Source organism: Eubalaena glacialis, chromosome 8 (genome assembly GCF_028564815.1).
Source record: "Eubalaena glacialis isolate mEubGla1 chromosome 8, mEubGla1.1.hap2.+ XY, whole genome shotgun sequence".
In the NCBI taxonomy this organism is placed as follows: domain Eukaryota; kingdom Metazoa; phylum Chordata; class Mammalia; order Artiodactyla; family Balaenidae; genus Eubalaena; species Eubalaena glacialis.
In genome coordinates, this window is record NC_083723.1 from 7,756,540 (window position 1) to 7,784,101 (window position 27,562).

General features: G+C 50.4%; 1 protein-coding gene across 6 annotated transcripts in view; it reads left to right on the forward strand.

Moving 5' to 3' along the window:
- Positions 1 to 27,562, forward strand: part of TNS3 (tensin 3) — a 233,158-nt gene that overhangs the window by 22,716 nt on the left and 182,880 nt on the right. For all 6 annotated transcript variants that reach the window (XM_061198352.1, XM_061198346.1, XM_061198351.1 and 3 more), the window contains one exon: positions 26,122 to 26,233. The gene's annotated coding sequence lies outside the window, so the exon portion shown is untranslated. Of the gene's footprint in view, positions 1 to 26,121; positions 26,234 to 27,562 lie in introns of those variants that run through there.

The following is a 27,562-nucleotide window of genomic DNA, read 5'->3' on the forward strand; positions in this document are numbered from 1 at the left end:
GCATTGCCCTGTCTGCGGGGGGAGAACGTGCTGCGACCTCGTTGATGGCGGCGGGAGTGGTCCCGAGGCTCAGGACCGACAGACAGACAGACAGGCAGGCAGGGGTCCTGGGGACCTGCTTACCGCCCACCTCCTACCCGGACCTCCTGAAATAGGGCACCCTTCCAGTCGGTAGACTTTCTCTGGAAAATTCCATGCTACATGCTTTTGAACAGTGTGAGCCACCCCTCAGTGCGTGCTTCATTGCATTTGGTGGGATAATTCTTGTTGGAGGGTTCGCCCTAGGAATTGCACGGCATCCCTACCTGTTCCCAGTGCAAGTTAGTGGCTGCACCCCTTGTGGTGATGATTGAAAGAAAAAAGATTCCGTATATTTCCAAATGCCCCCGACATCTCTCCAATGATTCGTGGCTAGAGAAATCACTCAGTGCTTAAAAAAAATGAACTAGGATGAAAAAAATTCCAGAGTGCTCTACAAGTTGTCAGGTATTTTTTAAAAAAAACTTTCAGTTATTTATACGTGTATGTATGTGTTTACCAGGTTGCTGGTTAAAATGTATTTCTTACTGTGTGTTGCTTTCAAAAAGTTTCAAAAAACGTTGTGGGCTAACAGGGGCGTTTTGGTCATTGTACATTGTGGATGTTCTTTTCCTGTGTTTGAAAGATGAAAAGACAGACGTCTTTGGAAGGGTAGGGAGGAGGGCTGGGTTAAAATAACACGTTTGGGTAAAAAGGTCCTTCTGTGAGCTCGGCACAGGCAGGATTGATAGTCGTGGTCAAGGTAAAGGTGGCCCCTGTTTGTCGAGGGCCCTTCAGGTGTGGCATTCGCGTCCTCTGTGTCTGTACGTGGGTGTGAAGACCAGAGAGAGAAGTCAACCCATCCTTTGAATAAGATGCCTAAGAAGTTTCCCAAATCCACTGGAGCCCATGGTTGGCTCAAGTATTGTTCTGATTGGTGGGCGTTCTCAGGAGGGTCAGAGCCTCTTGGTCGGGGGGTCCACCACGGCTCCCCCTCCTGCTCCCGCTCAGCCTCCCCGCTCTTGCCTAGCCTTCCTGGGGGACTCTGCATGGGCTCAGCGCCTCTGAGCTGCGGCCTGCTCCTTGTCAAGTGCGGGCAGCACCCTCCATACCAAAACCCACAGGCGCCGAGCCCCCTATGAGCGCACTTGTGGCAGGAGCCTCACCATTGGAGTCCAGTCTTCATGGCAGGCACGCGGGAAGGTGTGGAGGGCTTGCCAGGGGTCTGCACTGCACGCCTAGCTCAGAAATCTCATCGCATCCCTCTGGTTTTGTCTGGGAAGCAGGCTGCTGCTCGGGAAGCGTGGCTTAGAGGGCCTTCCATCGACGAGAGAAGCTCATAGCAGGGCACAATGGTTGGGATAAAAAAAAGAATTCAAGCAGATGACAAGCAAAGCAATAACCATGCCTTCTCGGGTTGCACAGAGCATCCCTGTGATGACCCCTGACGCTCCAGGGTGGGCCGGGAGCAGGACAGCCGCGGTGGTGCAGGCACGAAGTGGCTGTGGACAGCCAGGACAGACTCCGGGGTCTGGGACCAGAGGATCTAAAACCGTCCTGGGTCTGCCTCAGGGTAGCCAGCTTCTATTTGATTAAATAAAAAGGATCTTTAAAAGATCACATTTTGACTTAAAAGTTTCTCCAGAATCTCCTGCAGTCGACCACATTTTGCACAGAATGTCTCGGTGTCCAGTAGTCAGTGGGCTTTATTTTACAAAAGAGGGTAACAGGGTTCAGGAGGATCCACATGTGCGCCGCACACACAGAACCCACCTGCTCGCATCCCCCTCTGTGGGTGTGTGTGTATGCATGCTCGAGTGTTATGTGTGCATGTATGCGTGCACACGCATGCAGGCATGTATACACAGGTGCTGTGTCTGTAAGTGTGCACGCATGTGCATTGCTGTGTACACACATTGCATACTCACGTTCACACATGTACCCATGTATATGCATACATGTATATGCATACATGTATCTACGTGATGGGTGTCTTATGTGTACACGCGTATGCTGTGTATGCATATATATATCTATATGTATTCACATGACAAGCATGTGTATGTGATACATGTGTATAGGCATGCATGTGTGTATGTTATGTATATTTGCTGTGTGTATACTCCTGTGTATGCACGTGCCATTTTCGATTTCTTTCTTTTTTTGGCCACGCTGAGTGGCATGTGAGATCTTAGTTCCCCGACCAGGGATCGATCCCGCGCCCCTGCAGTGGAAGTGTGGAGTCTTAACCACTGGACTGCCAGGGAAGTCCCTGTCGATTTCTGAAATGGAGGCAGAGAGCGTCTTTTGGGGGGTTGTTGAAGACACAACTACAGCAGACACAACTACAACACCTTAATGTGGATATGTGGAGAGGAAAGAAAGCTCCCCTGCCCGCCAGAAAGTCTGTTTCCCCCTGGCTTGCCCGCCCATCTGTCCTTCTTGACAAAGATACATTGTTGAATCTCTTTGCCCAGCAATGCCTCTTAACGTGCCTTAACAGAAATCATTCTTTGTTATTACATTGTCTCTGCAATGTGAGGATTAATGTTTATGTAATATTTCCAGTTATGGATTTGCTCACTCGCATACTCTTTCTAGGTGCTGGAGTTAGCGCATCCCTCCGCCCGTTTATGAGACCTCCCCAGGTTGGTGGACTTTGTTTCCCTCCTGCTGTGACTGATGGTGGCGCGGTCACCCCTTCCCGCCTGGCGTCTCTGTCTTCGGACACCTCCTTAATGGGGATTCACAGGGGTGGAGTGAGCGAAGCCAAGAGCCTGACCATTTCTGTAGTACTTGATCTGTATGGTCGCATCGCTTTCCAAAGTGCTTGCCTGGATGATGAACTGTCTCTCACAGGATGTCTCTCATTGTAGTTTTGGACACTGATCTGGCCAAAGGCTCCTGGCAGGTCTGCTGGAGCCCCAGCCCCATGCTGCCCTCCCAGGGTGGCCTTACCCACTCAGGGCTCCACGCACCCTCACTCCATGGTCTCCTGTGTGCTTAAGTCAGCACCCGAGCAAGACAGAAGCCCGCCGACCTCCAAGTCAGAATGGGTTCGGGCTGCAGACACTTTGGCCCTGGCCCCTGCCACCACCTGGTGCCAGCCACCAGCTACCATTGTCCCTTGCTGGGGGCTCTTTGTCACACTGCAGCCACCTCTCCCTCCCCCCAGTCTCTCTGTCACATGGCAGCCAGAGGGAACCTACATTTCAAGTCTCATCGGGGCACTCCTTTGCTCAAGACCTCTGGCCATTTTTGGTTCTCTCTGAGTCACAAGTCAAGTCCTTACATTGGCCTGCCACTTCCCACCTCATAGTCCCCGGCTGTCCCCCTCCACCCCTGCCCTGGGCATGACCTGCAATGGCCCCTCCCCACCTATGGCCTTGGTGTCCCTTAGGCTTCTGCACCGATGTCCCCTTCTCAGTCCCCTGTATAAAATATCAAATAGCCCTTGATAAAGGAGCATCCTGCCCCCATATGTCCCTGGCATGATTTTCTGTCTTATTCACTTTTTTTAAAAAAAATTATTTATTTATTTATTTATTTACTTATCTCTGGCTGTGTTGGGTCCTCGTTTCTGTGCGAGGGCTTTCTCCAGTTGCGGCGAGCGGGGGCCACTCTTCATCGCGGTGCGCGGGCCTCTCACCGTTGTGGCCTCTCCCATTGCGGAGCACAAGCTCCAGACACGCAGCCTCAGCAGTTGTGGCTCACGGGCCCAGCCGCTCCACGGCATGTGGGATCTTCCCAGACCAGGGCTCGAACCCGTGTCCCCTGCATTGGCAGGCAGATTCTCAACCACTGCGCCACCAGGGAAGCCCCTGTCTTTTTCACTTTGCTTAATTTTTCTCCAGAGCATTTGGCATATGTCACATGCTGTCTTTCTGTTTCCTGCCTGGCTCCCTCCTGGAATGTAGGCTCTGTGAGGACAGGGACCTTTTTTTGTTCATGCTCTATTGCTGGCATCCAGCGCCAGCACATGGACACATGGCCAGGGTCTTGAGGGGAATGTGCACATGGGGAGGAGGACCCAGCGGCGCCCAGGCTTGGGCCCTGGGTTTGTCTGTCTGCTGGGTGACAGGGGGCCCTGTTTGTCTGTCAAGAAAGACAAGTGGGGGACTGCACAGAGATGCCTCCTTCAGGGGCCAGGTGCTTCAGGGGGTGCTCCTGGTGTTCACCTGGAGGCCCCTTTGTGAAGTAAGTTATACTCCCGGGCTGGGAATGAACCTGGAGGATAATCTCAGTCGCCCCAGAACCAGCTCTCCTTTGCAGTGGCAAGATGCCTTGGGAGTGGGGAAAGACCGGTGGGAATGATCAAAACTTAGAAACTTGGATTCTTTTGTACCTCTCTTAATTTACCATGGGTATTTCCATGTCAATGAATATGGATCTGATTGCTGTTTTTTCTGACGGTGTACTATTATAGATTCCTCTGCGTGTTAGTGCCATCAGTTGCCTCAGGCAATTTGTTGGATATTAAAGCTGAGTCCAGTTTTTCCTGTTGTGCATACTTCTGTGATGAAGGGCCTTCCAACCAAATCGATCTACGTGTGTGCTCATTGACTTAGAACGCGTTCCTGGACGTGGAATCGCCCACCATGTGCTTGTTTCACACGAAGAAACGGAGATTCTGTTTGCATGCGCCGTGCTGGTTGAGTCGCTGCCTAAGCCCGTCTTGTGCTTCTCCTGCTTTGGGACAGGACCCCTGTGGTCTGGCTGCCGCGACTTGCTCTACGTGCTTCACTTTGCAAAGGGCAGTGCGCCGAGCTGCCCTGCGGGCGCTGCTGGGCGGGAGCCCGGGCGGCGTCCCTGATCCCGTTTCCGGCCTCCGTTGCTCATTCATGCAGCAAACAGGTGCGGGCCTTCCCATGGTGACGCGTGACATGCTTGGAGAGGCGCGGGCGGCGAGCGCGGGACGCTGTATGCACGTAATGGGCTGGGGGCCAGCGGACGTCACCCACGTCACCTTGAGAGGACCCCGCAGGGAGACACCTGTGGGTATTTGGGATGAAGGGCCTCCGCGTGGAAGGCAGGAGGGGAGAGAGGAGACCAGGCACGGGGTGGGCAGCCCCTGCCGGGAGGAGCCACACGCAGCGACTGGGCTCTGAGAGGTGGGGAGCCCTGAAGGGGTCAGTGAAGGGCCTGCCGAGGGCCGTCAGGAGCACCATTCATTCATTCATTCATTCATCGCTCAGCTGGTGCTTAGCGCTGTTCCAGGCACGGGGAACCCTGTACCAGCCAGGCACACGGGTCCCTGCCCTCTTGGATGGACAGGCAGTAAGCCTATCCACAATGCCCCCGGGACAGAAAGTTAGGTAGCCATAAGGACACTGAAGGAAAACAAGGCAGCATAACGGGGAGCGAGTATGGGCCGAGGTGGGAGGGCTGTCTCCGCAGGGTGTCGTGCAAGGCCTCTCCGAGAGAGTAACGTTTTGGCAGAAATTTGAAGGAAGAGAAGAGTAAGCCACACGAGTTGCAGGTGGCGGGAACGGTATGTACAAATGTCCTGAGGCAGCAGCTAGCCCAGCAGGTGGGAAAAGAGCAGGGGAGTTGAACAGGTCCAAGGTGGGCAGGGGTTGGCACAAATGGTCTATGGGTCCAGGGTCAGAAGTTTGGGGTGTTTTTGGTTAAAGGTGTCCTTGTGGAAGCTTGGGAGCGTTCTGTGCTGGAGCTTTGTCAAGTCCTGATTCCTATTTAAGGCAGGGCCTGTGGACACAGAGAGCCAGTCAGCTTGCTGATGGGGGGACTGGGGTGGTGGGGATGGAGACCAGGGCAAGGTCTTTTGGGGATTTGTTCTGTAGGGCTTGCTGACACGTTGGTTGTGTGGTCCTTGTGCGGAGAAAACCCAGAGTTCTGACTTGGAGGGCTGAGGTTAATGATGCTGAGGGGACGGCCCGGTGGAGGTGTGGAGTCAGCGATACCCGGGACGCAGCAGGTCAGGAGGGAAGGGCTGGGGGGGAAGTGGGGTGCCATCAGCGATGATAGGGTGGGCTGGAGGGGACAGCTGGGTGGGGGGGAGCGTGCACAGAGGAGAGTCCAGGACATGTAGAGGTGCCCAGGGAACAAGAGCTCTCCAGGGGAGATGAGGGCAGGACCCAAGAGAGAGAAGGTGCCCAGGACATGGGGGCATGGAAACCAGGAGGGGGAAGTATGGCGGGCGGGAAGCAGCCAGGTGAGCTGGGAGCTGGGGCAGGTGAGGGGCAGCGTCTATGGCTGGGTGTCATGAGCTAGGTGAGGACTGGTGGGCAGTTGGGGTGGATGGGGAGGAAAGTCTGGCTGTCGACCCTGGGCATGGACCCTGGGTACTGGGCATGGACTCCAGCCAACCCTTGAAGGAGTTTCCCTGGAAGGGGATTGGGAAATGGGCCGAGATGGGGGCAGAGGTTGGGGGCCCCAGGAGGGCCGTCGTCTGGGTGTCAGGCAGCCTCTTGTGTCTGCTGGGGAGTCAGCACAGGGAGGAAAAAGCTGGTGAGGCTTGACTGCGGGGGAGCGAGAGTCAAGGCTGCTCTGAGGGCCTCACGGTGCGGGCACCTGCCGTCGTCCAGGTTTACATCCTGCGAGCTGGGCAAAGGGTCAAGACGTTCTTCTGCATTTGGTTTGCCGGTAGCACCAGGCTCCACGTGTTGCTGTGCGTGGGGCAACGAAGCACCCGTGGGAGCCCATGTGGAGGGCGGTGGACGGCAGCACCCACTCAGGGAGGTTTCCCGGAGGCCACGCTGAGCGCTCCTTGCAGGCAGCGACCTTGGCTTGTGTCCCTGACCTTGGCCTTCCCAAGCTCATGCACAGTGGGTGCACAGTGAACCTGGCCAGCCGATTGAACAGAAGGTGGCCCCTGAGAGCCCATGCTCGTAATAGAGGAGATCGGAGGGTTAGCGAGCAGCGCCCTGCACCCACGCTTCCAGGGGCTCACCTGCACCCATCCCACCCGAGACTGCAGCAAAAGCATGCCAGACACCTAAGATCTGAAGCTGCAGTCCCCCAGCGAGTGCTGATGACTTCTGAAGGTCCCGGCCCTACACAGACCCCTCGTCGTCTCCACCAAACTGGGTCTTTCTCCCTTAATTCGCAGCCCAGCTTCAGTGGTTGTGACCCCCTCGGAATCAGCCGCCATTCTTCCTGCTGCACCACCACCAGGGTCCTGGTTGAAACACCCTTCCCCTCTCTGCTGGCCTGTTTCGCGGGAGGTCTGCCCCCTCCCATGCCCACCCTCTGCCCCCTCCCATACCCACCCTCTGCCCCCTCCTACCCCTTTGCTTGTCAACTTCTGACTCCTCGTTTTCTCCAGAGTCAAGTCTGACCTTGAGCCTGGCACCCAGTGCCCCGAGCCTTGCCTTTTCACCACTGGGACCACCTTCTTCTAGCGGGCTTTATCAACTCTCCGTCCCTCCCCCGCAGTGAACTGTGGGGAATGAATGGCAGGGTGGGTGCGTGGGTGCTCTGAATCATTGTCAGTCAGCTACTCACAAATCAAAGGGCAGCAGATATGAGGCCACAGGTTCCAAGGCCCAGCCCAGGTGTGACCACAGGGTGTGGCCTCCAGTGACCATTGCCTTAAAGCCTGGCGTCTGTCTTTATTGATTTACAGTCATTCATTCCGCCAGGAATGTGTGTCCCGCACAGCCTGGGTCCCAGGAGGGCATGTGTAGTTTACTGTGAGTGGGTGCAACAGGGCCTAGGGACGCCCAGAGAAAGCTGGCCATGGGACAGGGCCCAGGCAGTGTCGCTTCTCTGTCTGACCTGGACAGACAGTGTCTGCTGCTATTTTAGACACCAGATGAGAAGCCCCAGTGGTCAGGTGGGGCTGGAACTGGAATAACTTAAAAAAAGAAAAATAAAGGAGAATTAAGAGGATCGTCAGTACTGTGCTACGGATATATTTTTTAACTTATAAACTTTAACTTTTTAAAATTATAAGTTATCAAAGTTGTATTAACCTTAAGTTTTAAAGATTATAAATGCAACCTGACTGACGTTTCAGAAAATTTGGGAACTGACATGGAAATCACCAGCTAACCCACCACCTGGCCCATCGTGGGCTGTTGGCGAGTGGCTGATACGGGACTGATGTTCTTGGGACTGGGAACCAGCAGGAGACCGAGGCACTGGTCAGGCGAGCGGCTGAGGGCTCTGCCCCTCACGTGGGTGCCGATTCCTGCTCTCTGGGCTCGGTTGGAGATTTCGCTGTTTCTTTTTTCTGAGTTGCAGCAAGCAACGTTATTTACTGGAAACGTGCTTTTCACATGCCGGAGCGTCTTGGGGCATGATGTGGGTGAAGTAGAGATTACTTCAAGTCAAGGGCATCCCACTAGGCTGGGGAACTTGCTTTGCCAGAATTCAAGTCAGAGGATTTAATTATTAGCTCTCTTTGAGAGCACGTTGACGGGGCCAGGTGTGTTCCCAGCTTCATCATGGCCTTACCGAGTCTGAGGGTGACCCAGCTACTGGGGAGTCACCCTCAAGTCCTGGCTTCCCCAGAGCGAGATGGGACCCAACCCTGCCTGCCTCGCACCTGCCCGGGAATACAAACACCGGTCCACAGTGACAATAATAAACAGAAACAAGGTCTGCTTTTTTTAAACTTCAGGAATAGTCAAAACTTGTTCATATTGATGGAAACAGCCCAACTTTCTCAGAAACTGTGATGTTATCTTCCCATTGTCTATTTGGGGCCTCTCAACTTAGTCCCCCAAACTCTTCTGGCTGTGTAGGGACCCCTCTTAGCAGGGGAAGAAGGAATATTTAGTGGGCATCGTACCAAAGCCCCTCCGGGCATCATCTGGAGTGAACCTCACAAGAACTGTTTGAGGTCGGTAGTGAGTTTATCATTCTCGTTAGCAGATGAAGAGATGGAGGCCCAGAGTGATGACTAATAAACTCGCAGACACACAGCAAGGAGTAGAACGGGTCCAGGGTGCCCCGAGGTGCTCTCTGCGGCCGTTTCTCCAGCCCACCTCGGTCCAGCCCATCTCGGAGGAGGCAGCACAGGGCTTTTATGGTCAGAGTCCCTCCCCAGAGTTCCAGATGTGGTCTAGCCAGGTTTGGTCAAAGCCAGGGAATACTGGGGCATTTTTGGTCTGCAGGAGAACTCTGGAGGAAGGAAAAGGCTGGGGTTCATCCAGAGATGAGGCTTGGTGACTCAGAGGGCGCTCTGTCAGTGTCTCCTTTCCAACCATACCGTCCTCATAGGAGCCAGCTGCCTGGCACACCGGGGGAGGATGGGCTGGGGCCAAGTAAACAGGAGGGCTGCCCAGCTGCTGTGTTCTAGCAGAAGGACAGGCCAGGGGTGGCTCCTCCATCCTCACACCCCGCCTGGGGAAATGGCTTGGGTTTGGGACCACCCGTGGGAGGCTGGCTCTGCTGTGGAGCACTGCTCACTAGGCTGAACTTCCCAAAGCCTCTGCTGGTCGCCAACAGATGGGGATGACACCCCCGCAGAACCGGCGTTTCTGGAGGGGGTGGGAGGTGGGGATTGTCTGTTGCACTGCTGGCATTTTGCGGCCCGTCACCAGACCTGACCATGATCTAGATTTTCCTCTGTTAGGGAAAACCCACTCTGAAGCATTTCAATTTGATTGTACCGGCACACCTCAAGAGATACTGTGGGTTTGGTTCCAGACCGTGGCCATAAAGTGAATATCACAATAAAGTGAGTCACACGAAGTTTTTGGTTTCCCAGTGAGTATAAAAGTTACGTTTACACTATACTCTTGTCTGTGAAGTGTGCAGTAGCATTGTGTCTATAAAAACAACGTACATACCTTAATTAAAAATACTTTATTGCTAAAAAATGCTAACCATCACGTACGACGCAGGGTTGCCATGAACCTTCAATTTGTAAAAAATGCAGTAGCTTCGAAGTACAATCAAAACAAGGTCTGCCTACCCTGGGGAGGAATTTAAAAGGCCAGATGAGCCATGTCTCTTCTCTTCGGACTTGCATGTTCTGTCTCCACTTTCGGTGTTCTGTGCTGAAAGCAGCAGAATACGTCTTATAATTGTGGGTCTCAAGGTTTTGCTTAGGGACTAGTTCTGGGGGGTCTCTTTGCACTTGGGGTCACGTGACGGTGCAGAGATGCTTGGTGGCGCGTGAGGTGTAAGCTCTGGTCGTTCTTAACCCTCATCTCTGCGCAGTGCTAAACAAGGGCCACCTACCAGTTTTCCACTGGCCCGTTTCCCGAGGTTAACTAGGGTAGGACGTGGCCCCCGCTAGGTCCCCGGACGCTGTCAGGAGCCGCAGAGGTCTGAGAATGGACACGAGGATTGGGGGCTGGGGGCTCGGGGTGTTCAGCTCTGTGACCCCGGGCAGGCTTCTGGGTGTGAGATTCTAGTGTAAGAGACCAGAATCGCTCGCGGAGGGCAGAGGGCCCTCCAGGCTTATAGTTCCCTCCCAGTGGGGTCATCTCGGTGTGCAGAGAGAAAACTCGACTTAATGCACTAGTCTGATATTTATTATTTCAATCCCCTGCCCCTTCCTGCAGATGTTTTCCCCCAGAGCATGGGGAGCCTGTCAGTGCTGAGGCGGGAGGATGGGAGGATGCGCTCTGTGCCTGCGAGGGCAGAGGCAGGAACATGGTGCGTGGGGTTCGCCTTCTTCTCTTAGGTTTGAGCAGGAGGCCTTGGTGTCCGCTCGGGCAGGAGCGCACACAGCCAGGGCCCCGTGGCTTGCTGGTGTCTCCACAGACCCTGCCCTTATCCTCACTGCCGCACCCTTGTCTCCCTCCGCAGGGCAGGTGAGGCAGCTAGGATGCCTCTCCCGCCCCGCCAGGAATGAGCCCTGTTTCCCTAGCCCCTTCCTTCTCTCTAGGGATGACAAGGAGACAGAGGAGGTATGGCCAGGACAGGGGGACATAACCGCCAGGGGTGGGGGGGAGGCACCAGCCTTTTCATCTATCCCTTTCTTTTGCTCTTCTCTGCCTGTTCTTTAATGAAACCGTTGTTGTTTTTGAGCAAGGAAGGGGGGAAAAGCACATACTGGAGGCTGATTTTTGTAGAGGAAGCACGTTTTCTGTGCTTTTTGAAGGCGAGGGAAGGAAACGCGTGAAAGGGGAGAGTGGAGGAGAAATGAGAACCAGTTCTCACTTTCTTAGCATCGGCCCAAAGCGGTACGCTGAGGAGGTCACCCTGTCCTGAAAGGGAGCCACGAGACGTGCGCGTGAAGAGCTGCCCTTGACGCGCCCAAGGATCCAGGTCCCTGGATGGTGCGCTCACCCCGTGGGGCCGCCATTGTCGCCGCCACAGGACTCCCCTTGAGGGGAGGGGGTTGTGAGCTCAGGATGGGAGTCGCCTTGAACTCTGTAGCCAACTAAGACATTGTGGTGAAATTGGCTGGACTAGGTGACCTCCCTTGAGGTCAGGGGACTCGTGGTACAGGTTCATTGAGGTGGATTTACTATGACTTTGGTGAGAAACAGTGGTGTGGAGGACAAAGCCTGGAGTGGGAGCACAGCCCTACAGTCCTGTGTCCTCTAGGACGAGGTCATTCCTGCTGCTGGACCATCCTCGCCGATCACGCGCCAAACATGCGGCACCTTTAATCTGACTCTTGCCCCAAGGATGTCCCCGGGTTAGGTGATGTGCCTCTGCTCGCTGGTTCTGCAGTCTTCTGCCCCCTCACCCCACACCCCTGGATCCCCTGGGGACTTGGTTTCCCCTGTGTCCTGTGCTCCGTCCTGCCCTTCCTCATCGTCTGAGGAACAGGCCCTACTGCCATCAGTGAGATGGACTCACGGGGCTCCTGGGTGTCGTCAGGAGGTACTGAAATGTGACCAGTGCCCCTCGAGGCCCACTGTGTCCTGTTGCCCTCCCGGGTGTGCGATGGAACAGGATCTGGCTGAGCGGGGAAGGGAGGAGGAGGACGGTCTTGAGAGTGAGGACTTGCCCAAGGGCTGTGCTTGAGCAGGGCCCACGTGCGAGGCCAGCCTCTAGAGATGGTCCCTGGGCCTCCAGTGGCCAGCATGACTGGTATCCCTGCCTTCCGACAAGGAGAGAAGGCCAAGCATGGAGGTTTCTGCAGATGAGAGCTGGCGACAGCTTACTGGTATCAGAAGCTCCTTAAACTCAAGCAAGAGGGCTTCCCTGGTGGCGCAGTGGTTAAGAATCCGCCTGCTAATACAGGGGACACGGGTCCCATCCCAGGTGTGGGAAGATCCCACATGCCGTGTAGCACTAAGCCCATGCACCACAACTACTGAGCCTGTGCTCTAGAGCCCGTGAGCCACAACTACTGAGCCTGCGTGCCACAACTACTGAGCCCACACGTCACAACTACTGAAGCCTGTGCGCCTAGAGCCCATGCTCCCCAACAAGAGAAGCCACGACAATGAGAAGCCCGCGCACCGCGATGAAGAGTGGCCCCCGCTTGCCGCAACTAGAGAAAGCCCGCGCACAGCAACGAAGACCCAACACAGCCAAAAATAAAAGCAAATAAATAATTTATTAAAAAAAAAAAAAAAGAATTGCATTTTAAAAAAACCCAAGCAAGAGTCTTTTTTGTTACCAGAGGCAAAGTGCTTTTGAAAGTGCTTTAGGTGGCTCTTGGAAACCCCTTGGCACTCGGAGTCACAGAGCCATGGATGGGTGTGACTGGCCCATGGTGGATCTTCTCTGTGATGGGGATGGAGGGGTGAAGACAGGAGTCATTTGCCCGGAGTGTTTGGTGACCCCCACTGCAGACTCTGGGGCTGGGAATGAGGGTGCATCTAGCCGGCAGACGGACCCTCCACGCTCAGCTCCCAGGGACCCCAGATTTTGGCCCCTGTGTCCCTCGCTGGGATCTGGCGATACCTGGTCAAGATCAGGGTCAGGCTGTGCCTCTGTGCAGGAGCGCCGGCAGTAGAGCCGTGCTCTCATGGTGGGTGTGTCCCATCGAAGGCCACGGTCACTCAGGCTGGCATGGCCAGCCGGCTCTGTCGCAGACTTGCTGTTTTCCCTTTTATAACAAATAAGGGACAATACTTTGAGGCTATGTGAATCTTCTCCAAAGAGTGACAGGGGCAGAATGGTGGATCATGGCTCTCCTCTGTGAGTTCCCATGATGAGTGGAGGCTAAAAACCTCTACGATCTCCGTACCCTGCCCCCTCCACCTGTCTCCTGCGCCCTCCCCCGCCCTCATCCCTCCAGGTCAGGAGGTGCCTTGAGACCACGCAGGCATCTACGTCTCATCAGACCCACAGTGTGTTCATTTAGCTATTTATTTCTATCAGTAGGACTCATGGACTCATGAATTCCTATTTAATTGAATGGGTTATAATCAATATTATCACTATTTATTTCGATGTTCAAGTTGTCCCAGGTTTGGCCAGGGGCAATCTCTGCAAGCCCACTCCAGTGCCCTGGTGATGCAGCCCCGTCATTCTGGGAGCATTCCTTTACCCTCCGGCAAAAACAAACAAACAAAACATTGCAGGTTCATTTGTAGTATCCCTGGCTCAGATCTGAAACCAGCCATGTCTCCAAGGAGCCCTGATTTCTTTCACTGGGAAACAGTACTTTAAAACCGGGACGTGGGTGCTGGATGTAACCACTACTGCTGGGGGCTGCTTCAGGCCGCCCACCACGGACAGAGCTGGGGAGTGTAGGGAGTGTATATATGCATGTGTGTATATGGGTGCGTGCTTGTGCATGGGTGTGTGTGCATGTGCGTGTGCACATTTGCATCAGTTTCTGTGTCTCTACATTGAAACCATGAGTTACACCAGCATCCGATTCCAGTCCCCCAACACAGCAATCACTGTAATTTTCTTCCTTTCCGTGTTAGTAAACCCCTTCACCGCCAGGTGGTCCCCAGGACACAGTATGTTCATGTGGTTCCTTCCCGCTCACCGCTAGAGATCCCTGCTGCCCTCGGGGTCAGGCCCTGGCTTGCTCTGAGGGTCCCCGTCCTCTCCACTCCTCCCGGGACCGAGCTCACCACCCCCATGCCCGCCCTTAGGATGCGGCCTCTGCCAGCCTGCGGACCACGCCCCGAACGTACACTGTGCTTCAGTTCACGCAAACACCCTGCCTTATGCACAGTGCTTGGTCCCCCAGCTCTTTTCCCGTCCACTCCTCCTCCAGGTCTCAGCCCACCTGTCGCCTGTTTTCCCCAGAGTCCCGTGAGGGGCTCAGTGCCCCCTCATAACGCCACATGCAGATATTTCTGCCATCAGGTGAAGGGGAGTCATTCGTCACTGGAGTCCCCGCGATGCCAGGCACACAAGGCTGCTCATCAGCATTCCGGGATGGCTGGGTGAGTGTGTGAGCGAGGGGGGCGTGTGGCAGCAGCCTCCCTCCGCTCAGTCGGACGAGAACCCTGGGGTCCTGGATGGGCCAGCCTCGCATCCCGTGTTGGGGTCGGTCTCACCGCAGGGCTTCTGTCCCCAGTCCAGTCTGGGTTCCCAGCCCGGGTTGGTGATGCAGCCCCGAGGCCTGGTGTTGGAGCTTTGCCCTCACAGTCTGGACCCGGGCCCCCTGAAGTCCGTCCTGTGCAGGAAGAACCTCCTTTGTTGCTGGGGACTCGGTGCAGCCGGAAGTCAGAGGCAGGCGGTCCGGCCCGCGAGAAGCAGGGAGGACTGCCGTCTTACCAGGGGCAGGCCAGGCTGGCAGCACAGCTGGAGTAGCTGGCCCCATACCTGCCCTGGTTTCTGGGTTCCCCTGGGGTCCCTAGGCTGAGCTGGCCTCAAACCCTCACACTTCAGCTTGCCTCTGAGGGATGCAGGGCAGGAGGAGCCTGGGGGTGAGCGGGGCCGGGTGGTGCAGGAGGGTGGAGGGAGAAGGGGCTAGAGAGGGGGCCAGCTGGCAAAGCGGGGAGTCCCGGCAGGGGTCCCAGTTTTGTATTTGGGGAAGTTCACTTGGGCTGTGGTGGTCTGGGCTGTAGCCAAACGACTGTCTGTGACCCCTGGTTCTCACTTTGTTGTCATCATCTGTGAGGTGTGATCGCATGCATGTGATTTATTATTAGTAATAAAGTGTGGGAATCTTCTGAACGATGTATCTTTTAATCAAGTGAGAGGAGATTCAGGTGTCCCCTGTGAAAACGCCCGTTTGTCTTCCAATCTGGCAGCCATGGGCCTAGGAGCGCTGGTGCTCAGGACCATCATTTCCAGGGGCCCCATAGGGTGTGGAGGCTGGTCCTTGAGTTCAAGGAGCTTTATCATTTTGGGAGTTACCTGTTCTTTGCTGGGATTCAGGTTCCGTCTGCTGGTTCCATGGGTGAGACGGGGATAGAGCCAGCTGGCCTCTGGAGGAAGTGTTTGCATCGTGCGCCCCCGGACAGCAGATAATGTGCTCCTGGCTCAGCTTTGCAGACACAGCTCTGGGCTCCATCTCGTGTTAGACGCTGGGGACTCAGATGAATCCGATACAGATGTGTGTTCGTAGGGATCCTGCAGTCACATGGGGGTGAGGGATATGTATGAAGAAATAGCACTGAGAGATGTTTGCAAAAACTAAAGTTTAACTACTCTATAGGAAAAGTGAATAATGATGAATGAATCTAGAAAATGAATTAATGAACAAACGAACGAATGACTATAGAGACAGATGAATAATAATCTTATTTGAAGGATGGAGGGAAATGAGAATGAATGGGTGGCTGCCAGGCAAGGAATCAGAAGACAGAATGGTGTGTTCATGTTTTTTGTGTGTGTGTGTGTGTGTGTGTGTGTGTGTGTGGTTGAAAGCTGAAGAGCAGCTTTGCTATTCCACCCCAGAAATGGAAAGATGGGTATTCAGTGCCAGAACCTGAGAGGTTAATGCTGGCCTTTGAATGGATGGCTGGAATTCGCACATGTGTTAACCATAAAGGCCCAGGTCGAGCCCACCCAGACTGCCCTTCGAAGCTAAGACATTTAGAGTTGCAAGCGGAACTGAAGATCTGAAGTGTTACACCAACACAGGTCGTTAGTATTGCACCCTGGGCTGGGCATGGAGGGAGGCCAAGTCACTAGGGCACACAGTTCTGCTATGGGCACACGGTGAGCCAGCAGGTCTGAGGCCAGACAGCTCCCTAGGCCATGTGCTACTATGCATGGGCCTCCTCTACAGGACCCCACGGAAGGGAGGACGTGGCCTCAGCCGAACATGTCCACTATCAAGGGAGCCTTCCCCAGGAGTGGGTTGCCAGAGCTTTCCGTGGTGGAAAGCTTAGATCCACTGCTCCACGACCCCAGCCCAAGACAGTTCAGTCCTGTGGGGTCTGACAGGCATTGAAACAGGGCCATTCTGTCTGTGGATCCTGCCCACCCACCCCTCTGGGCTGTCCTTCAGGCTAAGTGACCCTTCCACTTTCCAGGTGTCTGACTTCCTCTTCATGTGACACCTGGTCTCCACCATCCCAGTCACCTTCATCTCCTTAAAAAAAATTAACAACAGGTTTTTAATTTCCTTCTAAAATCACAGACCCAGAGAGGAGAACGGGTTGTGATTTGCTGGGAGCTGGATGGCACTCCGGATGGTAAGGAGAGGGAGGGGTGTGGTGGATCCCAGACCCCAGGTGTGGAAGGCCCCATAATCATTTGCTTCGAGTTTGCTGGAACCTCTACCTGGTTCTCATCCCTCTTTGGCAAGGCTGCTGCTGCTTGTTTTTCTTAGCGGAAGAAGCAAATTGGAACGAAGGTCCTTTCTGCATTAGAGTTTTCCTTCTTTCCACTCCAAAGCCACTGTTTGCTAGCAGTGTAGATTACCGGTGATACTGACCATTACACATGCGGGTTTACTGGACAGTATACAAGATTTAAAATCCCCGAAGCCACAGAGCCTGCGGGTTTGGATTTTAAGCCCCTGGGTCTGCATTCTTGGAGAGGTCTGAAATCCTAGTCAAGCTGTACTCCAGCCAGAGGCGGGGGTAATCCAGTGGGAGGGCGGAGGGCGACGGAGGGCAATGGAAGGTTTGCCCCCCAGCCCTGCCCTAGGAGGCGTTTCTTCTCCACTTTTCCTGGGTTTGGCTGAGAAGCCTTTTGCCTTCTCTCTGGAGCTGCGGTCTGGGGTGGGGGAGGGAGGGCTAATTCGTGTCAGATGGAGGGGCGCCGGGGGACCGTGCGCTCACTCTTCTGGCTTTTGTTCCCGGCATCTGACTTCTGACGGCAGAGTGGACTTGGAGTTGGAGCCAGAACTTGGAGCCGCTTCTTTCCGGGGCTCCCGGGGTCGAGCTTTTCCTGACTCCCAGACGCAGGGGCTCAGGACGCATACCTGCCTGGCACCGCCGCCGGAGAGGGGTCCGCGCCTGCCTCGGCCTTCCTCGCCCGGCCCGGCTCTCCGCGGGGGCCAGGGCGGCCATGCGGCTGCGCGCCCTGACACCCGGGCCGCCTGGAGGGTGCGCGCGCGGGGCGCGGGTGCGCCGGCACCGGCGCCAGGTGAGTGGGAGCCCCGAGACGGGGGAGGGGCGCTGGAGCAAGGGTCAGGGTGCTGGGAGCGGGGACGCGGGCGCGCCGGGAGCTGGGACGGGGTGGGGGCACTTTTGGGTTGGTGTGCGCGTGTGCTTGTGTGTGCCCGCGTACCCCAGTCTGAGTGCCGATGTGCAAGTGTGTACGGGTGCCCGTGCACTCTTGTTTGCGCGTGCACGTTCGTTCACGCCTGTGCCCTTGTCTCTGCGCGTGCTCATGTGTCCGCGAGTGCGCGTGTGTCCTTGTTTGTGCGCGCGTGTGCCCGTGTATGCGCGTGTTACTTGCGCAGGAAAGGAAGAGAGAGGGAGAGCAGGGCTTTGCCTGGTGGGAGGCCGGCGGCGCCCTGGTGAGCCCACATGGAGTGGGGAACAGTTCTGGCGTAATTTTCTAATCCAACTCCCTCTTGAACACACTTCCTTGGACTCCTTTCCTGGAATGGAAGTAGGACATTGGCAATTTCGCGGACTCGCTTCGTAGCCTGTGTTTCTTGCAAAGGAAGAGGGTGCTTAGCTCTATGGATATGTGAGGGTGCACTAGCATTGTTGCAGAAGTGTAAGTTAACCAGAGCCATGTAACGATTCTTGGTCCTGGGACGGTCCTCCATGGCGTTTGAATTAAACAGAGCAGATGCCGGGAGGCGGCTCCTTATTAGGTTCAACAGTCCTTTCTCTGAGTCTAATAATTAGGCATTTATTGCATTCGTCTTCCTGGAAATGTATGTAAGGTTCTGAGGAGTGAGAATTTGTCAAAATGTCAGCTACTTCACATCACTTTGAGTTGTGCTGCATTCTATTTTTAGTTTAACAAACACTATTGCTGGGAAACTTAGGGACAGTGTGTGGTATGCAGAGGGTGTCCCTGTACCCTGGGTCCCGTGGTTGCTGGTGGGTGGAAACATCTCTGGGCAGGACCACCCCAGAGGTTTGGGGTCCACTTTGCCTATGCAGGAAATTTTTGTGGCATTTAACTTCAGAGTCAAGTTGCTTGGTGTTTTTGCTCAGTATCTGCCCCCCTAGAATGCTACTGAAAGTTTCCAGGTATGAAAACCCACACCTAAATCGTCTTTCCTGAAAGGAAAATATAGCTTGGATTGTGCTGATTTAGCCTTTGTGCGGGTAACTGTTGCTTCCGGAACATTAGCCCAGAGAACCTAGCAGAGAGGTCTGTGAGGTTTTGCATTTTCGCAGAGCAGCGCAGAAGGTTACCCTTCTGCGCTGCTGTGGAACACTTACTCGCTCAATTTTGCAGAGATTTTTCTTTCTAAAAAGAGACCTCACAATCAAGACCAGCACTAATTACCCTGAACCCCTCAGGGAGTCCTTGTGGAACCCGCAGGCTTGCTCTCTACCCTTCCAACTGCCTGCTCCTAACAATTAAATGCAATTTAGATTCCTGAACTGAGCCTGCTAAATGCTTCAGAATTTTGGCCTCCCCCCCACCCCCCCTCCCCGTCTCCCCCCTCCCCCCTCCCTGTCTCCCCCCCTCCCCCCTGCACTCATTGGCCCCGCCTCTTCGGGAGAAATGAAAGCACAGTATCAGGTGAAAACAAAGGCAGTCTAATCCTGTCTAGGCTCACTTCACAATGGAGATGTTATGTACAGATGAAGCGTGAACAGATGTTATTACACTATCTGAAATGAATTCCTCCGCCATCCAGCCATTGAAATGGTTTCAGCCTCCCTACAGCACCTCTGCTGTTTCCTTCTTCCAGGCTTCTAGCCATCGCCCAGCCCACAAGAAAATCACAGGAACACAGTGCCTCTTTCTCCCTGGTTATAATAAAGGTATTTTCAGGGAATAAAAGGTCACAGTATACCCCGCTGGCCCACAGAATACGGCCAGTTCATTCAGTCAACAAATATTAATTGAGGGTCCATGGTTCACTGTCTGCCAGGCACTGTGCAGGGGCCTCGGAAGACAAATGGATAAGCGCCTGGTGTCCTGCCTCTAGGAAATTACACAGGAGAGAAGGCGTGTAAACAAATAACTGAAATATGAGGGAGGGGGGAAGTATGTGCCAACTGGCGGGATTACGATAGAGGGCTGTGTTTGTCAGCTACTTGAATGCCTACTCCTGTCTGAGCATGAGACTGGGGTGGAGACTGGGTCTGAGCCCATATCCCTTATCTATTGGCTGTGTGGTCTTGATCTTGCATCCTAGTGCCCTGTTTGTTGAACAGTGGTTACAGCACAGAAGGGCCCTGCCAATGTCATGAACTTCATGGTAGCAGCACCTTTGTCCCTCTTTTATAGGCATGGAGTACAAGAGCCCTGCTATCAAAAAGTATACAGTCTCTTGAAAAAAACCAGAAACAAACATGTGAACAAGCACGTAATAATAGTGCCTTACATGTCTGAGGAATAGCTTCTTATAGTACGGTCCATTATGTAGTGGTGGCTCTCAGTCCCAGCTGCAGAGCAGAATCACTGGAGGAGATCTGAAAAAATTTGTAGTCTGGTCCCACCTCCAGATCATCTGTTTTAATTGGTCTGGGGTGGAGCTTAGGCACAGCTGTTTTAAAAACTCTGCCCAAGTGATTCCCATAGACTGCCAGTGTTCATAACTGGTACCTGCCATAGCATTTGACTATTTACAGTAGCTTGGTTAATAGGTAGGAGGGGGCGGGTATCCTTTCCCTTGCCCCGGGTCATAGAGCTAGTACTGCAGGTGGCAGAACCGGTGAGAAGACTTCTGCTTGGTGCAGGACACTTTGCCTCATTTGACAGGCTTGACAAGATCAACACCAGAGGATGTGTGATTGAGTGATGAGACTGATGTAGGATTGCTGAGGAACTTGAAGTGATCAGGAAGGACTTGGGGGAGGGTGGGACTAGAAATGGTCACAATAGAAAACTATAAGTAACCAGCATTCTAGACAACTTGAATAGCAGGGGAAAGTTTGGGGATGGGCAAAGCATGCTTTAAAGTTGGAATGGCATGTCGGAAAGAGTTCTCTGCCAATTCGAGTCCATTAGTAGTTGCACATGGGGTTCTCCTTGTCAGCCATTGGTCAAGGAATACGGAGTTGTGGTCTGTGTGCTGCGTATTTGCTTTTCCTTTTATCAGTCTCAGAGGAGCATTTGCTTTGTTGAAAATTAGGATTCAAGGTGTTCATTCAGTACCTCATATTTATTAGTTATGTAGAATCCCAAGAACATACTTTCTTTGAAACTCTTTAGTTTAATGTTTTTATACTAAAGACACATTTTCAAAATATAATAGAAAACATCACATTGTACACTTAAATATGTGCACTCTTCAAAGTTGTTTTGGGAGTTTTAAGTGCTTTGCATTTAAATATGAATTTTAGAATCAGTTTGTCCATTATAAAAAAAAAACCTTCTGGGATTTTGATTGAGATTTTGTTGAATCTATAGATTCTATGGGAAGAATTGTGTCTTAATTACATTGAGTCTTCTGACCCATGAACATGGTATATCTCTCCATCTATTTATATCTTCTTTAATTTCTTTCCACAGTGTTTTGTAGTTTTTAGTTTATAGGTCTTTTGCAATTTTGTTAGATTTATCCCTAAGCATTTCATATTTTTGATACTAATATAAATGGTAATATTGTTTGAATTTCAATTTCTGGATGTTTATTGCCGGTATGTAGAAATACAATCAGCTTGTACATTCATTGATCTTGTATCCTTCGTCTTTGCTAAACTCACTTGTTAGTTCTGGAGCTTTTTCGTAGATTTCATCAGCTTTTTCTCCATAAACAATGATGTCATCAGTGATTAAAGACAGTTTTTACTTTCTCCTTCCCAAACTGGATACCTCTTATTTACTTTTCTTGCCTGATTGCACTGATTAGAACTTCTAGGACAAGGTTGAATAGAAATATTGATTGCAGAAAACCTTGCCTTGTTTCAGATCTTAAAGGGAAAGCGTTTAGTCTTTCATCATTAAGTATGATGTTTGCTGTAGGTTTCACATAGACAATTTTATGAAGTTGAGGAAGTCCCTTGTTATTCCTATTTGACTTTTTTACCAGGAAATGGATGTTAGATTTTATAAGAGGTTTTTTTTTTGTTGTTGTTGTTGTTGTGTTTTGTTTTGTTTTAGTTAATTGATTGATATTTGAATGTAAAGCTAACCAAACTTGCATTCTTGGGAGAAACCCAGTTTGCTATGATGTATTAACTCATGCACTATTTAGAAGTGTGTTATTTAGTTTCCAAATACTTGGGGAATTTTACTGAGATCTTTCTGTTTCTGATTCCTAATTTAATCCCATTGTGGTCAGAGAACATATTTCGTATGACCTGAATACTTTTAAATTTATTTAGACTTGTTTTATGTCCCAGAATATGGTCTTCCTTGCTAAATATTCCATATGCATTTGAAAAGAATGTGTATTCTGCTGCTGTTAGGTCAAATGTTCTATAAATGTCAATTAGGTCAAGTTTTTGATAATATTGTTCAAAGCTTATGTATCCTTGCTTATTTTCTGCAATAATTATCAATTATTATTATTGATAAAAGTAATTATTAATTATTGAGAAAGGGTATATTAGTTTGCTAGGGCTGCCATAATAAAATAACACAGGCTGGGTGGCTTAAACAACAGAAATTTATTTTCTTACAGTTCAGGAGGCTGGAAGTCCCAGATCAAGGTATTGACAGGTTTGGTTTTTCCTAAGGCCTCTTTCCTTAGCTTGTAGATGGTCACCTTCTCACTGTGTCCTCACATGAACTTTCGTCTGTGTGCAAAGCTTCCCCAGTGTCTCTTCTTCTTCATATAAGGACACCAGCCCTATTGCGTTAGTTCCCTACCCTTATGGCCTCATTTAATGTTGATTACCTCTTTAAATGCCCCATCTTCAAATATGGTCACATTGGAGGTTAGGGCTTCAATATATGAATTTTGTGGGGACACAGTTCAGTCTATAACAAGGGGTAATGAAATTTCAGACTGTGTATGTTTGCCTATTTCTGTTTGCAATTCTATCAGTTCTTGTTTCATATGTTTTGAAAGTTTTGTTATTAGATACATAACTGTTCAGGTTTGTTATATTCTCTTGTTGCTTTTACCCTTTCATCATTATGCAGTGCCTTTGTATATCATTGGGGATGTTCTTTAATCTAGAATCTACTTTGTTATTAATATAGTCATTTCAGCTTTCCTTTGATTAACATTATCATTGTATATTTTTTCTATTCTTTGTCTTTTTTGAAAAAAAATAATCTGACAATCCCTGCCTGTTAATTAAGAGATTTAAACTATTTACATTACTGTGATTACTAATATGGTGAGGTTTAAATCTATCATCTTGCTACTTGTTTTCCATTTCTCTCACCTGTTCTTTATTACTGCTTTTTCTCTTTATTTTTTTTTATCGTTTTAAGATTAATTGAACTTTTAAAATAACTTTGTTTTATCTTCTTTGTTGTATTATTACCTATAACTCATTATTTTAGTAGTTGCTTTAAGGTTTATATTATACTTTTTTAGCTTGTCACAGTCTACCTTCAAGTGATAGTGTTATTACTTCACGTATATTATGAGAGCCTTACAGTAGTATACTACCATGTCTCCTTTCCTGAGTTTTGTGCTATTTTATCATAAATTTTACTTCTACTTATGTTAAACCTCACATCACATCATTATTAGTTTTTGTTTAAACAGTTAATTATCTTTTAGTGAGTTTTAAGTAATAAGTGAAAAATCTTACATATTTGTCCATGTAATTACCATTTCTAGTGGTCTTCGTTCTTTTGTGTAAAGCTGTATTTCCATCTGATATCATTTTCCTTTCGCCCAGGCTATCTTTAACATGTCTTGTAGTACGTGTCAGCTGGTGATGAATTATTTCAGCTTTCAGCTTTTGTATATCCTAGGAAATTTTTAATTCACTTTCATTTTTGAAATATATTTTTGCTGGGTAGGTACAGAATTCTAGATTGGGTACAGAATTCTAGATTTTCTCAGTACTTTTATTGCTACAGTGTGTTTTCACTTGCTTTTTTTTTTGAATGAGAAATCTGCTGTTATGCTAATGATTGCTTCCCTGTGTGTAATGTGTCTTCCTCCTCCACTGCCCCTGGCTGCTTTTAAGATTTTTTTTTTAATTGAAGTATATTTGATTTACAATGTTGTGCTAGTTTCAGGTGTACAGCAATGTGATTCATTTATATATATATATTTTTTTTCCAGATTATTTTCCATTATAGGTTATTACAAGATATTGAATATAGTTTCCTGTGCTATACAGTAAATCCTTGTTGCTTATCTATTTTATGTATAATAGTTCGTATCTGTTAATCCCTACTCCTAATTTATCCCTCCCTTTCCCCCATTCCCTTTTGGTAACCATAAGTTTGTTTTCCATGTCTGTGAGTCTGTTTCTGTTTTTTGTCTCTTTATGACTGGGTTTGAGCAATTTGGTTATCATGTGCCTTTGATGTAGTTTCTGTCACATTTCTTGTGCTTGAGATTTTTTGAGTTTCTTGGATCTGTGGGTTTATAGTTTTCCTCATGTTTTGGAAAAGTTTCAGCCATTATTTCTTCAAATATCCCTCCACCCAGCCATCTTCCTTCAGAGGCTTTGAAGGCTGCTTAAAGTTGTCCCACAGTTCACTTATTGTCCTTTTGTTTGTCTATTTATTTATTTACTTAGGTTGTCTTTTCTTTCCATACTTTATTTTGGTAAGTTTGTATGGTGTTGTCTTCAAATTCACTAATCTGTTCTACTGCAGTGTCTAATCTGCCAATAATCCCATCCAGTGTATTTTTCATTTTAGATATTTACATTTTCTTCTATAAATGTTTGATTTGGATCTTTCCCTACCTACCTTTTTGAACAAATGGAATATAGTTATAATACCTCTCTTAATATCTTGTCTGCTTATTCTTGTCAGTTCAGGGTCACTTTCAATTGATTGATTATTCTCATTATGGATTATGTTTTCCTGTTGCTTTTCATGCCTGTTAATTTTTGATTGGATACCAGACATGGTGAATTTTACCTTATTGGGTGCTGGATATTTTTTTATTCCTACAGATATTCTTGAGCTTTGTTCTGGAATGCAGTTAAATTACTTGGAGAGAACAGGAGCAGTGACCAGTCTACAGTTAATCTTTCCCCACTTTTGAGGCAAGATCCTTCTGTTTTCTGTGCAATATCCACTGAATCTTGAGGTTTTCCAGTCTGGCTGTGGGAAGGACTATTCCCAGCTCTGTGTGAGCACTGTTTCCTCAAATCCTTTCTGGTGGTTCTTTCCCCAGCCTTGGAGGTGGCTTCCTCAAACACGTGTGTGCAAACACACACGTGCGTGCACATGCATACACACCCCCGCTCATCGTACTGTGCTGAATGCTTCAGAGGGCCCTTCCGCAGATCTTAAGAGTTCTTTGCAGCTCTCTCTTCTCTGGTGCTCTGGCTAGTGAACTCTTGCTTATTCAGCCTGAACTCTTAACTCCTTTCCTTCAATCCATGTAGTACACTGGTTCCCCCTCCCCTCTCTGCATCCTGGAAACTTTCTCCATGTAGGAATTTGGGGCATTTGGGGTAGAGCTCACCTCATTTTTTTCCTGCCTCTGAGGAACTAGATAGGTTAATTTGCCTGTTCATGAACACTCTATAAAGAGAATCATTCACTGTGTGCTCGTGTCTGACTTCTTTCATTTAGCATAATAATGCTTTTGATGTTCATCCATGATGTTACATGTATTAATAGCTTGCTCTTGTGTATACCCAAATGATATTCCATTTTGTGAATATACCATGGTTTGTTTATCCAGGCTCCTTGTGATGGGCATTTGGGTTACTTCCTGTTTGGGGCAGTTTTAAATAAGGTGGCTGTGATCGTTATTGCACGTGTCTTTGTGGACATATGTATCTTGGTGTCTGTAAGAGTGGAATTGCTGAGTCATAAGATTGGTGTAGATTTAAAAATATGTATAAGAAATTGTCAAGCCGTTTTGCAAAGTAGTTGTACCATTTGTCTCCCATTCTCGGTAACATTTCATCTTCTCAATGAATTTTAGCTATTCTGGTGTGAGTCATGGCCTCTGTGAGTCCATGTGGATATAGGTTACGTTAGAATACACTGTCACATATCAGCAAATGGGAATATGATTGGTGTTTGGTTTCGAAGGCAAATTGAATTTTTATAAGATCCTCAGCTACAGCTATGAGCCTTGACACTACAAACACGGATTTGGTGGATAAGTGTTTCATCTCCTCCCAGTGCCGGTGTGTGTAATGGGTTCAATTCTGTACCAGGTTTAAGGAGGAACTGCTATCTTGTCACCCTGGTCTGGTGACAGCTTCTCCTCAGTACATCAGTTCAGAGAGGCTAAGTGGCCAGGAAGGCCAGTTGGTTAGTGACCTCTGCTATTATTGTGCTGTTTGCTGATCGTTTCTTCCAGAGGAAAAAGCGTTAAGATTCTGGGAACGCATGTGGATTCCTTTGTCACAGAAGCAGTGGCTGTAAGCCTGCAGTTTGGAAGCTAATACGCAATCACATAAGCCCTTCACCCAGGGGATTATGAACTGGGAGTGTGTGGGCCGCCACCAGGGCTCTGGCACCGGGCGTGCTGACGGGGTATCCCAGGCCCCTGGGATCCCAGCCTTGGCAGGGTGCTGTCTTGTTCTTCTCTGTTTGCCTGGTCAAGTTCCTGTTTCAGCCCTTCACCAACTCGGCTGGATTTATTATCTCCTGAAAGGGAAAAGGAAGAAGCAAACGGGCTGTGAATGGAAGAGCTGACACTTTCTCTCTCTACTTTTGCAGCCAGAAGAATTAACTTCGAGTCTGCACAGTTTTAAGAACAAGGCCTTTAAAAAAGCCAGAGTCTGTGGGGTTTGCAAACAGCTTATCGAAGGTCAAGGGATTTCATGCCGAGGTGAGTCCGCGTTTATTGTTCCCATGCTGATTAAACCGAAGCAAGCAAACAAACAAAAAACCAAAATGAAACCTTCTTTCAGGAGTTTCCAAAAGTTAAATCACGGAATTCCCCATCTCAGCCTGAGTTTCCCCCTACCCTCACTGGACCGGGACTGACCATATTTACACAGATATGTACTCATGAGAAATTTTTCCAGCAAGAGCAAAGCTAGTCATACGGGAGAGGGGGCAGCAATGAGTGGCCCATGACGTATCTTCCGTCTGTCCTGTAGTGTCGGTAGCTCGGGTTATCCTACTTTCTGATCTCTTACCAGAGTTTACAGATGAAAACTTTCTGCTCTTTTGAGTGAGGGTCATTGCGTTACTGCCCTTCCAGCGTGTTGTCAGGCATCGCTCCTGTCGGTAAACAGCCACCAGCTTCACTATTGGGTGCTTAGACCCCAGGTAATCAATGCAACTTGCTATTTTTTGTGCTTTCACGTTAGTAAGTCTGTCTAACGGACATGTGAGGAGGACGTCTCTTGTTTCCCTTGAACCCTAGAGTTGTGGTTCTGTGTCACAGAGCGGAGGCAGGTCAGGGGACCTGGCAGAAGGCTTTGGGCTGCTCTGGGGCTTCTTATCACCGGTGGGTTTAGGATTTCCTCCATAGGACATTTTCAGGGCTGCCTCTAGGCTCCCCTTCCTCCCTGTAGACACCCTGGCACACGGTCCCCGATGGCTGCTTTGGGGTTGGGCAGCCTCGAGGAAAGATGCACAATGGTCACACTTCGTTGGGACCCAAGAGTGGGCAGGAGGCAGCTGTGGCCCCCTCCTCTGAAGGGCCCCTCCACGGTCAGTGCTGACGGTGCCCTGGTGCCATCAGCACGTCACCAACTCCCACCTGTCCTTCCCCCGCTGCGGCCTCCTGGGGATGCCAGAAGTACCCTCCCTCCCCGGCCCCCCAGGGGTCTCTATGTCAAAGTTGACACACCTGCTTCTCAGAGTGCATGGCACTCTCACCTTGTCCCTGGATGCAGCCTGTCTCACGGGGCCTGGTGGTTCCTCTCCATGTAGAAAGGGTGAGCTGGGCCCCGGGGGCTGAGGGGTCACCTGTGGAGGTGCACATGGGACCTGGATCCAGCGTCAGTCCTCCTCAGCACGGGCCCTCTCCCCAGATCAGCAGGCATGCATAGGTGTGTACGTACACGAACACACACGTGTGCATGTGCAAACACACATACGGACACGTGCCCACAGGCGCATATGCACACACATGGAAACGTAGAGGAGGGTGTGACAGAGACACGGCTGGGCCAGGAGCACAGGCTGGTGCTCTGAGTCTGTCAGG